This window comes from Rosa rugosa, chromosome 2 (genome assembly GCF_958449725.1).
Source record: "Rosa rugosa chromosome 2, drRosRugo1.1, whole genome shotgun sequence".
Classification (NCBI taxonomy): domain Eukaryota; kingdom Viridiplantae; phylum Streptophyta; class Magnoliopsida; order Rosales; family Rosaceae; genus Rosa; species Rosa rugosa.
In genome coordinates this window covers 19,385,048-19,396,880 of record NC_084821.1, presented here as the reverse complement: position 1 = coordinate 19,396,880, position 11,833 = coordinate 19,385,048, and the positions used below count along the sequence as shown (strand labels likewise).

The window sequence follows — 11,833 nt, the reverse complement described above, 5'->3', positions numbered from 1 at the left end:
AGCGTTTGGAGCTTCTGATGCTATCTTGGCGCGGCGCGTGGAGGCGTGTCAGCGGTGATCTGGGGCCAGTCTGGGGCTCAGGCGGTAGCCCGCCTGGCTGTGTTTCCGTAGGTCACTCCCTTGGCGGGAGTCGGTACCGCTAGCGGTACCATGAGTGTGGCTCATTATAGCTAATTATGCTTGCAAATGCACATGTAGGTACAATCTTTAATTTTTGCTAGTTTCTTTTTAAGTGTTTCAGAGTAGTGCTTTATTATACAAGAACAACTTCTTGGTGTAGTACACCTTCTAGTTTGTTCTATCTAAACTCTAGAGTCAAGTTTTTTTTTTTTTTTTTGGCCTTTGTATGCTTCCAAATTGGATGTCTTCTTGAGCGATTTTTATCGCTAATTCAATGAACTTTTTCCTTCAAAAAATTAATTTTTTTTTCACAAACTTGTAATTGTTGTAAATGTAATAAATATGTGGCTGTCTACGTAAATTCTCATATTTCATGTCCTTAGGATGTAAACTTAACTCCTATATAAAGGAGTCTATGAGAATGAATAAGATACACACATCTACATTTCCTCCTTACTATCTCTCTATATTCTTTCCTACAAACGTAAGTTTCTAGTTTATAACACGTTATCAGCACGATGAAACAGAATATGTCTACAATCAATGATTTATAGCCACACTATATTATTTTGTTTTCTTTAAAAAAAAATATAACCAAATTGTTTTCCATTGCTGGGATTTGAACCCAGGTTTTTTGAATGAGAGCCAAATATCCTAACCAACTAGACTACAACGAATTGATGGTTATTTCGTTATAATGTTATTTTAATGCATGTATCATTTATTGTCTCAACAACTATTTATATTTTACTATTATGTTAATCAATTTTGCTACATGCATATTTTTGCTCTAAGCAGTTTATTTATTTATTTTCTTTTATGAAGGCAATGACTATGATTCATGGATGCCCTCAGCTCCAAAACGATGGAGATCATATTTGTCTTGCTGACAGTGCTACTATGCACACGATTCTTCGTGATCGGACATTTTTCTCCACTTTAGTCCTTACTAAAGCTAATGTGACCACAATATCTGGATCCACAGACCTGGTTGAAGGCTCCGGTAAAGCCCATATTAGACTACCAAATGGCACTGTGTTGTCCATTCAAGAGGCTTTGTTCTCTTCCAGATCCAAAATGAATCTGCTCAATTTTAAGGATTTCCGTTTAAATGGGTACCATATTGAGACCACAAATGATCAAAATGTGGAATATCCATTACTTCCAATAATGACAGCCAAAGGCGCATATTGGAAAAATTGGTTGCCCTATCATCTGGGTTGTATTACACAATCATTACCCCAATTGAGGCGTACCATGTAATGAACCAACAATCCAAATATCAACATGCATTTATGCTTTGGCATGAACTTTTGGGTCACCCCGGATCTACCATGATGCGGAGGATAATTACAAATTCCAATGGTCATCCATTGTTGACTAAACATGTTACTTTGCCAAGCAACCCTTGCAAAGCCTGCTAGCAAGGAAAATTGGTCATCAGACCATCTTATGCCAAGATTGATAGTGAATCTCCATCCTTTTTGCAAAGAATTTGACACGCCTAAAAGTAAGCGCGCAATTTAACCCTGCAAAATGTAGTTGTCAGTATAGAATAAGTAGGGATCGTTCTAGTCGGGGATTGAGGGTACACCTGTAATTGCAAAAACAAGTAAAGAATTAATAAAAAGTATAAAGTACTATTTACAAAAATAAAACAAAGAATTAAAATATACACAAGTAAACACAAACAAGGGTGGTTTAGGATTATAAAATAAAAAATTAAATAAATAAAATAAAGAAAAAGAAAAAACATATATACAAGGGTGGAACGCAAGGAACAAAGATCAAAACCACATTCATATTAAAGAAATCCAATTACAATTCTTATAGTTGATTATCTATGTCATGAGAAAGAAGTTGACCATGTGAAACGTTACTAAGCAAACGATTTCCCATATTTTACTTTCCTTGAATAATTAATATAAGTGAAAGCACCTAAATTAATCCTATTGAACATGCAATCATAGTCTAGAAAGCTAGCTACTCAAGAACATATTCAATGCATGAAGAACAAAGAAAGGATGTCAACCAAAGTGCACAACCTAGTATAAAAAAGTTCATCTATTTGCAATCCTCCTTAATTGATTTCGACTTTTGTCTAAAGCCTTTACTACTTATGATTTAGGGTCACAAAACTATTAGGTGAATTGTTTACCTAAATCTAGCTCCAATTACACGCATATATCCTAAGTTGGCCACCAAAGAACATAAACATATAAAAGTTTTCTGTAAAACAAAATCAATCAAGCAATCTCACATAAGCAACTTAGAAATCAACATAAAGAAATCACAACTTTATTTCAAAACATATAAACGGGCTTTAAACTTTGCCCTTAACGTCATGTTAACTAGAATTCATAACTCTACGAATCAAACAAAGGAAAACAAAAGAAAGTATGAAATACACCGTGAAAGATGGATGACAAGCCTTGAGACGAAGAACTTGAAGATCCTTGAAAGCAAGCAATCTTCTAGGGATGACACAAGGGTGGATGGCGGCTAGGATCTTGATGTATTGCATGACTTCTTCTCCTCCTTCGTTGAGACGCAGAGCTTCTGAAGACTAGAGAATGGAGAGAATTTTTTGTGTGTAGAATTATGGGAGAATTGGTGTGTTAGTTGGTGTGGTGTTGATGCTCCTATTTATAGGAGGATGACAACTTAGTCTCCAAGTCTTCATGAATCTTCTATTAATTTCCTAGGAATTATCTGCTCATGCCACACAGCTTCAACCAATCAAATAATGCTACGTCAGCTCTGCTATGTCATCCAACCAATCAGAAGTCTTCAAATTATCACCTTGATTCTAGGGAGATTATTTTTGAATTAATTACATGATTAATTTCTGATTTATCTCCTTAATTTCAGCCAATGATGAAATGTGGACTTCAAGGAATGTATCTGGACCTGTTTTCAACCTTTCTGCATGTTGTAATCCCTTGAAATTCTCCTTCCTTATCTGTAGAATTCTCCCTTTGGCCACAATCATGTCTAGATGACTCCCAATCCATATCACCTTTGTAGAGGACATTTTGAACTTGTTCTTGGGCTCTCCTAGTCCACCTAGGACTCTTCACATAAAATGTTCTTAAACCTTTCGGAATCTTCCTTCGCTTTCCTAGTTCAACTGGGACTCCTTGTGTCACTAGGATTCCTTTTCCTGGCAGGAGTAGGTTTCCTAGTCGGACCAGGATTTCCTGGATGGACCAGGAATACTTCATTTCTTCATTTCAGCTCATTTCTGCAGCCCTCGTGCCTTTCCTCTATCATTTCCAACATTCCCTTGCTTCTCATGTGCCTTTAAGCTCATTTCTTCTCCATTTGCTCCAGTGCATCTAAAAATAGAAACTACATTAAAACTAATTTATTTAAGGAAATAACTAAGTAAAATATGAGGAAATAATTATTAAAACATCGCATTAAAATGCTCCTATCAGAATTCAAGGAGACATTTGTGGACCTATCCAACCACCTTGTGGACCATTTCGATATTTCATGGTCATGGTTGATGCATCTACGAGATGGTCTCATGTTTGCCTTCTATCTACTCGTAATATGGCATTCGCCAAACTCCTTGCTCAAATAATTAAATTACGAGCACAATTCCCGGACTACTCCATTAAGTCCATTTGATTAGATAATACTGGTGAATTTACATCTCAAACTTTTGATGACTACTGCATGTCTATGGGAATTGACATTGAACATCTTGTTCCTCATGTTCATACTCAAAATGGTTTGGCAGAAGCTTTTATTAAACACCTTCAAATAATCGCACGTACCCTATTAATGAAAACTAAGTTGCCAATTTCTGCTTGGGGACATGCTATTTCGCATGCGGCAACACTAATTCGGTTGAGGCCCATAGCCAACAATCAATATTCCCCATTACAACTTGTCCTTGGGAGCCAGCCCAATATCTCCCATCTTTGAATTTTTGGTTGTGCAGTTTATGTGCCTATTACACCGCCACAGCATACTAAAATGGGCCCTCAACGTCATTTGGGAATCTATATTGGTTTTGATTCACCATCTATTATTCGATATCTAGAACCCTTGACGGGTGATATCTTTACTGCACGTTTTGCAGATTGTCACTTTGATGAGACGATATTCCCACCGTTAGGGGGAGATAAGATTGTTCCTTTTGAACGTCGTGAATTATCGTGGACTGTACCCACTTTATCTCATCTTGATCCTCGTACCAAACAATGTGATAATGAAGTACGACGGATTCTTCATTTACAAAATATTGTTGACACAATGCCTGATGCATTCACTAATACAGCAAAAGTGACAAGATCACATATTCCAGCTGCAAATGCGCCTGCAAAAATTGATGTCCTAATTGGACAAAAATATATGGTGAGAGACTTATCCGTCTCTATTAGTAAAAATTTGATAAACTAGCGCTAATATATTCTAGGCTACAAAAATTTTAGCTCCAAAAATTTTAATTTGGCGCCAAATCAATTAGAGAGGATCCATTCTGTCTCTATTAGTATTAGAGACAAAATTCTATTCGTCTCTATTAATATTAGAGACACACAATAAAAATTTGTCTCTAATAAAAACAGTAGAGACAGTTTTATTAATTCGTCTCTGGGCTTCGTCTCTAAAGCCTATATTTGGTGTAGTGCTAATGAATCATCTATTGCACGCTTGAAGCGTGGCAGACCTATAGGTTCAAAAGATTCAGTTCCTAGAAAAAGGAAATCAATGGCACATCTGAATCATAATGAAATCGCTCCCGGGCAAACTTTTGGGCAAGATATCAATGTCTGACCAACAACTCATGATTCTGAAATTACAGAAGAGGACAATGTTTTTGGTGACACACAAATCTCAACTGAGGCTCAGGTACCTGAAAATAAGGAAAATTCTGTAAACTATGTGTACACCAATGAGTTGTGGGATCGTAGAGATATGATCATTGATAATATATTTTCATTCGCAGTAGCTACAGAAATAATAAAAGAAGATGATACTGAACCTCGGTCTATCAATGAATGTAGACAGAGACATGATTGACTCAAATGGAAAGATGCAATCCAAGCAGAATTAAATTCTCTAGACAAGCGCTGTGTTTTCGGACCTGTTGTCAAAACACCACCCAATGTAAAACTAGTTGGTTACAAATGGATGTTTGTGAGAAAGCGCAATGAATAATGAGATTGCAAGATATAAGGCGCGACTTGGGGCACAAGGTTTTTCACAAAGACCTGGAATTGATTATGATGAAACATATTCCCCCTTGATGGATGCTATTACGTTCCGCTATCTAATAAGTTTGGTGATTTCAGAAAAACTTGATATGCGACTTATGGACGTTGTTACTGCATACCTATACGGTGAATTAGATACTAATATTTACATGAAAGTCCCAGAAGGGTTTAAGTTGCCTAAAGCAACCACAAAACCGCATAACATGTACTCAATCAAATTGAGACGATCATTATATGGGCTTAAACAATCTGGACGAATGTGGTATAATCATCTTAGTCAGTATCTGCTCAAGGAAGGATTCATCAATGATCCTATATGTCCTTGTGTTTTCATTAAGAAATCAATTTCTGGTTTTGCAATAATCTCAGTCTATGTCGATGACATGAATTTAATTGGAAGCTCTGAAGAGCTTGAAAAGACTGCTGAATATTTGAAACGTGAGTTTGAAATGAAAGACCTTGGTAAAACAAAATATTGTCTCGGTTTGCAAATCGAGCATTTAGCTAGTGGAATTCTTGTCCATCAATCAGCTTATACTGAAAAAGTCCTAAAAAGATTTGGTATGGACAAAGCTCACCCACTAAGCACGCCAATGGTTGTCCGTAATCTTGACACCAATAAAGATCAATTTTGACCAAGACAAGATGATGAAAATATTCTTGGTCCAGAAACACCATATCTTAGTGCTATTGGTGCTTTACTTTATTTGGCACAATGTACAAGACCGGACATTGCTTTTGCAGTAAGTGTGTTGGCAAGATATAGCTCTGCTCCAACATTACGCCATTGGAAAGGTGTAAAAGATATTTTACGCTACTTTCGTGGTACGACAGACATGGGTTTATTCTATGCAAATAAATCTGTCAATGGTCCAAAAATTGTTGGATATGATGATGCAGGATATCACTCTAATCCACATAAATGTCGCTCTCAAACATGTTATGTGTTTACTTGTGGAGATACAACAATATCATGGCGATCAACAAAGCAAACACTAGTGGCAACTTCCTCCAATCACTCTGAAATAGTTGCACTACATGAAGCTGGTCGTGAATGTTTTTGGTTAAAATCAATGATCCGCCATATTCGGAGTACTTGTGAGTTACCTTCAGTGACTGACGCTCCAACCATCCTTCATGAAGACAATGCGGCGTGTATTGCTCAAATTAAGGAAGGATTCATCAAAGGTGATAAAACTAAGCATATTGCACCAAAGTTCTTCCACACTCATGAGCTTCAGAAAAGTCAAGAGATTGAAGTTAAGCAGATCCGATCTAATGACAACCTAGCTGATCTCATCACCAAATCCCGACCCGACCCGGCTTTTTCTCCGATCTCCGGCTACCTCTACCGGTGCACCAAGCCCAGACTGACTCGCCTCCACCGTGCGCTCCTCCCTGTGACGTCCTCTATCGACGATTCTCACCATGTGTGGCACTGGAAGGCGGTAGCTTTTGAGTGCAGTCGGACCCGATCGGAATTCGTAGCTTCGGCGACGTCGTGGCTTTAAGCTTCCTGTTTTGAGTTCATAGGAGCCTCCTAAAGCGATCCATGGTGTTAGCAATTCGATTCACGTTGGAATCAGATCAACTCACGGTGAACAGTTCACGGCGACTTGTGGCGGCGATCTAGGCCGAGTTGGCTTGAACCCCAGGTGTTAAAGTTGTTCTATTTGGTGTTCTTGACATTTTGGACGGTTGGATTAATCTAGTTTTGAGTTTTGGCCTGTGGTGGTTAAGGTGGTTGTGCCACAGACTGTGGCGGCGTTTTGGCGGCTTTCCGGCCATGAAATGGATAGTTTCTGGTTTTATATATCATCTACTCGTCGATACGAGAGTTTCGATATATAATACGCAATTTTTGGAGATCGTATGAATATGTTGTAATTTTTACGGTTTCGGACAGTTCGATGATTCGATCCGTGAGGATTTGAGCTTTCGATCGACTTGTGGTTTTGACATATCGATCGTAGAAGTATTCCGAAGACATTAGGTGGTCTCGGATGTGGTTTCGCCTTGATTGGCGTCACTTTTGGGAAGTTTAGTTCAAAACGGGGGTTTCGAACTTAAATCGTTTGTGATTCGTTACTAAGTTAAGACCGTATGTGATTAGATACTTGACGAAGTATTCTTGGACGGTTAATTTATGGTTGAGCTGCTTTGTTCTGTATTGAAGACGCAGCAGGAATTTCGAAGTGAGTAATCTCACAAGGTTCATTTACGAACGGAGTACCTTTATCGTTTTGAGAGTTATTTATTAATTGCAAACTATAGTTGATATTAGTAGGCATTCCTGAGCGGATGACTACATATATATATATATATATATATATATATATATATATATATTTACGTTAAATATATATGTATTTGTGAATTTTGTTGATTGATGAAAACAATATGCATGAATGGTGCTTTTTATTGTTTTGGGTGTGGCTTTTTGGAAAACAATGATTGTGGAAATGTTGATTTCTATTGTTTTGAAAAGCATTGAGATTTGTGTAACATTTTGAGTCCTGAGTAGAGGTGGCAAACGGGCCTAGTCGTGCTTCGTGCCGTGCTTGGGCCGGCCCATTTATTATCGTGCCAGGCTCGTGCCGGCCCATTTACTTAAACATTAAGCCCGGTCTGGCCCATGGCCCGAGCCCATATCGTGCCGGGCCGTGCTAGTGCCGGGTCAATAAACGGGCCGTGCTCGTGCCTACCCACTATAAAACACGATTTTAAAATCTTAATTTGGATAAATAAAAATTAATTTTATTTAACTATTTAGAAAATTAAAATAAATTAAGTTCCACAATATTTTTCTTAATCTTAGTTTTTTAAGATTAGTTTTTAAATATTTTTTATATTCCACTACAAGATAGAAAGAAAGAAAAAAATAACTCGAAATATATTGCTTGTAGTATATTATTGTGAGATTAATCTTTATTAATATAATGAAAATTTAGTATCATATTATTCTTTCCTTCAATCTATTGTTGTATTATTATGAGATTAGAAAAAATACTTTATGTCAAAACAAGGATATAATGTTTTATTTCACTATTTTGACTAGAGGTGGCAAATGGGCCACTAAGCACGAGCACGGCACGGGCCCGGCACGCTTAAAAGCGGCCCGGAACGACCCAAGCCCGTTAGTGGCCCGGCACGGCCCAAGCCCGTTAGTGGCCCGGCACGACCCGAGCACGTTAGAATAACGGGTCGGGCTGGGCCTAAGAATATTGGCCCATTGGCCCGGCACGGCCCGAGCACGACATATTGTGGGCCGGCCCGTTACAAACACAAAATTTCATTTTGTTTTTAAAAATATTAAAAAACTACAATGATGAGATTTGAATATGAGACATTTTATTTAAAATATCATGACAATTCCACCAATGCTTTCTTTTATATTGTCAAAATAATGAAACAAAACATTATATCCTTATTTTGACATAAGTATTTTTCTAAATATTAAATATATGTTTATTAATAAAGACTAATCTCATAATAATACAACTATAGAATGAAGGAAAGAATAATAGATACTAAATCTTCATTATATTAATAAAGATTAATCTCACAATAATATACTAAAAACAATATATTTTGAGTTTTTTTTTTCTTTCTTTCTTATAGTGGAATATAAAAAATTATTTGAAATCTAATCTTAAAAAACTAAGATTAAGAAAAACGTTGTAGAACTTAATTTATTTTAATTTTCTAAATAGTTAAATAAAATTAATTTTTATTTGTTCAAATTAAGATTTTTAAATCGTGCTTTATAGTGGGTAGGCACGAGCACGGCCCGATATTGACCCGGCACGAGCACGGCCCGGCACGATATGGGCTCGGGCCATGGGCCGGGCCGGGCTTAATGTTGAAGTAAATGGGCCGGCACGAGCCCGGCACGATAATAAATGGGCCGGTCCAAGCACGGCACGAAGCACGACTAGGCCCGCTTAAAATGGGCCGGGCCGGCCCGTTTGCCACCTCTAATATAAAGAAATAGCATTGGTGGAATTGTCATGAGATTTTAAAAAAGAGGTCTAATATTCAAATCTCATCATTGTGGTTTTTAAATATTTTTAAAAACAAAATGAAATTTTGTATTTGTAACGGGCCGCCCACAATATGTCGTGCTCGGGCCGTGCCAGGCCCATCACGGGCTCGGGGCGGGCCGGGCCAATGGGCCAATATTCCTAGGCCCAACCCGGCTCGTTATTCTAACGTGCTCGGGTTGTGCCGGGCCACTAACGGGTTTGGGCCGTGCCGGACCTCTTTTAAGCGTGCCGGGCCCGTGCCGTGCTCGTGCTTAGCGGCCCATTTGCCACCTCTAGTCCTGAGCGACTCCTTTTAATGTTTTATTCCAAGGGACAGTGAGGCCGAGGAATTAAGGTCACAGGGTGACCTTAGGCAGTATATCGAGTAATCACGTCTTTGGGCGGACAAGTGGTTACGATTTCAGTTAGAGCTCTAGTCTATCTGCCAGTGAAATTCATGGGGTAACGGTGCGAGATTATATCTAACTCATGAATTTGTGTTTTAAGGAAACAAGCTGTGAGTTGCTTTCCTTATATACGATTTATAGGAAATCAAGGTGTGAGTTGCTTTCCTTATTTCGTGATTTGAAAGAAAACAAGGTGTGAGTTGCTTTCTTTAGTTGGTGTTTAAGGAAACAAGGTGTGAGTTGCTTTCTTTAGTTGGTGTTTAAGGAAACAAGGTGTGAGTTGTTTTCCTTATTTACAATTTAGAAGAAATCAAGGTGTGAGTTGCTTTCTTTGTTTCGTGTTGATAGAAATCAAGGAGTGAGTTGTTTTCCTTTATTATTACGTGTTAGTAAGGAATCAAGGCGTGAATTGTTTTCCTTAGTTTTGGTGTGAGTTGTTTAGTGGTGTTTTTGAGTTACTCGTACGAGCTTTCATAAGCTTATCGGGTTTGTTGTGTGGCAACCCGGTGCACTATTCGATCAATGGTGTAGGGGTTAATCCTACAGGTCAGGATAATCGTGGCTGAAGCTGAGGTTGCGTCTTTGCAGCTTTACGGTAGGAAACCATTTTTGTGACTTTACTGTTGATAAAGACTTCCGTTGTGTAGTAAGCTCTGATGAGCATTTACGTTTTATTTTGTGGTGACAATTTAATTTGTAAGCTTATGTAATATATGACTCTGTGGAGCAGGTCAATATTGACATAGTGGGTTTCAGGGCATCAATATGTACTTAGTTTAAAGGGAAAAAGTTTTTAGGTATTTTGTATTGATGGCTGAACCATCACGCATGTATAATTATGAGATTATATATCGATTTTTATTTGTGTTAAAAATCAGGGGCTTGACAAGTGACACATGCAATGATTAGGGGGAGATTTCAATCAAGGGGAGCATCAAGAAACATGCTACCTAGGACATATGCGCGTTGTACTCTTTTTTTCCTTCGACCAGGGTTATTTTTAGGATTAATTACAGTTTACCCCCCTGAGGTTTGGGGGTGTCATCATTTCACCCCCCAAACTCTCAATTTCACTTTTTTACCCCCTGAACTTTCCAATTTCAATCAGTCGTGTCCAATTTCTACTATTCCGTCCAAATTGGACTTTGACTCTGACTTTTGAGGGGTAAATTGGTCATTTCAAGACAAAAAAATTAAAAAAATTAAAAAATAAAATAAAATAATTCGTTTTTTTTTTTTTTTTTTTTTTTTCTTCTGTTTTTTCATTTTTTTTTTTAAATATTTTATTTTGTCTTCAACCTATACACCACAAGTTATAATAGGTTTATAAAAATAAAAAAATACTCTAGGTGGTTAAAAGCCGCTCGCTGGTCTACGATATTTGTTATATATCTCCGATAAAGTGAAGAATTTTAGGATATATCCCCAATAAAGTGAAGAAATATCTGTAAAAAATAATTTTACACTTTATCTGTAAATAAATATCTGTAAAAAATGATTTTACACACTCGCTGGTCTACGATATTTGTGATATATCTTTGATAAAGTGAAAAATTTTAGGATATATCCCCAATAAAGTGAAGAAATATCTATAAAAAATAATTTTACACTTTATCTGTAAATAAATATCTGTAAAAAATGATTTTAAACAGATATTTCTTCACTTTATTGGGGATATACAGATATTTACAGATAAAGTGTAAAATCATTTTTTACAGATATTTCTTCACTTTATTGGGGATATATCCTAAAATTCTTCACTTTATTGGAGATATATCACAAATATCGTAGACCAAAAATGATTTTACACAGATATTTCTTCACTTTATTGGGGATATACAGATATTTATTTACAGATAAAGTGTAAAATTATTTTTTACAGATATTTCTTCACTTTATTGGGGATATATCCTAAAATTCTTCACTTTATCGGAGATATATAACAAATATCGTAGACTAGCGAGCGGCTTTTAACCACCTAGAGTATTTTTTTATTTTTATAAACCTATTATAACTTGTGGTGTATAGGTTGAAGACAAAATAAAATAAAAAA

The 11,833-nt window shown here is 37.0% G+C and overlaps 1 non-coding gene across 1 annotated transcript; it reads right to left on the bottom strand.

Moving 5' to 3' along the window:
• Nucleotides 1-724: 724 nt before the first annotated feature.
• Nucleotides 725-797, bottom strand: TRNAE-CUC (transfer RNA glutamic acid (anticodon CUC)). Its single transcript has one exon. It is a non-coding gene; the product is annotated as a tRNA-Glu (tRNA).
• Nucleotides 798-11,833: the final 11,036 nt, after the last annotated feature.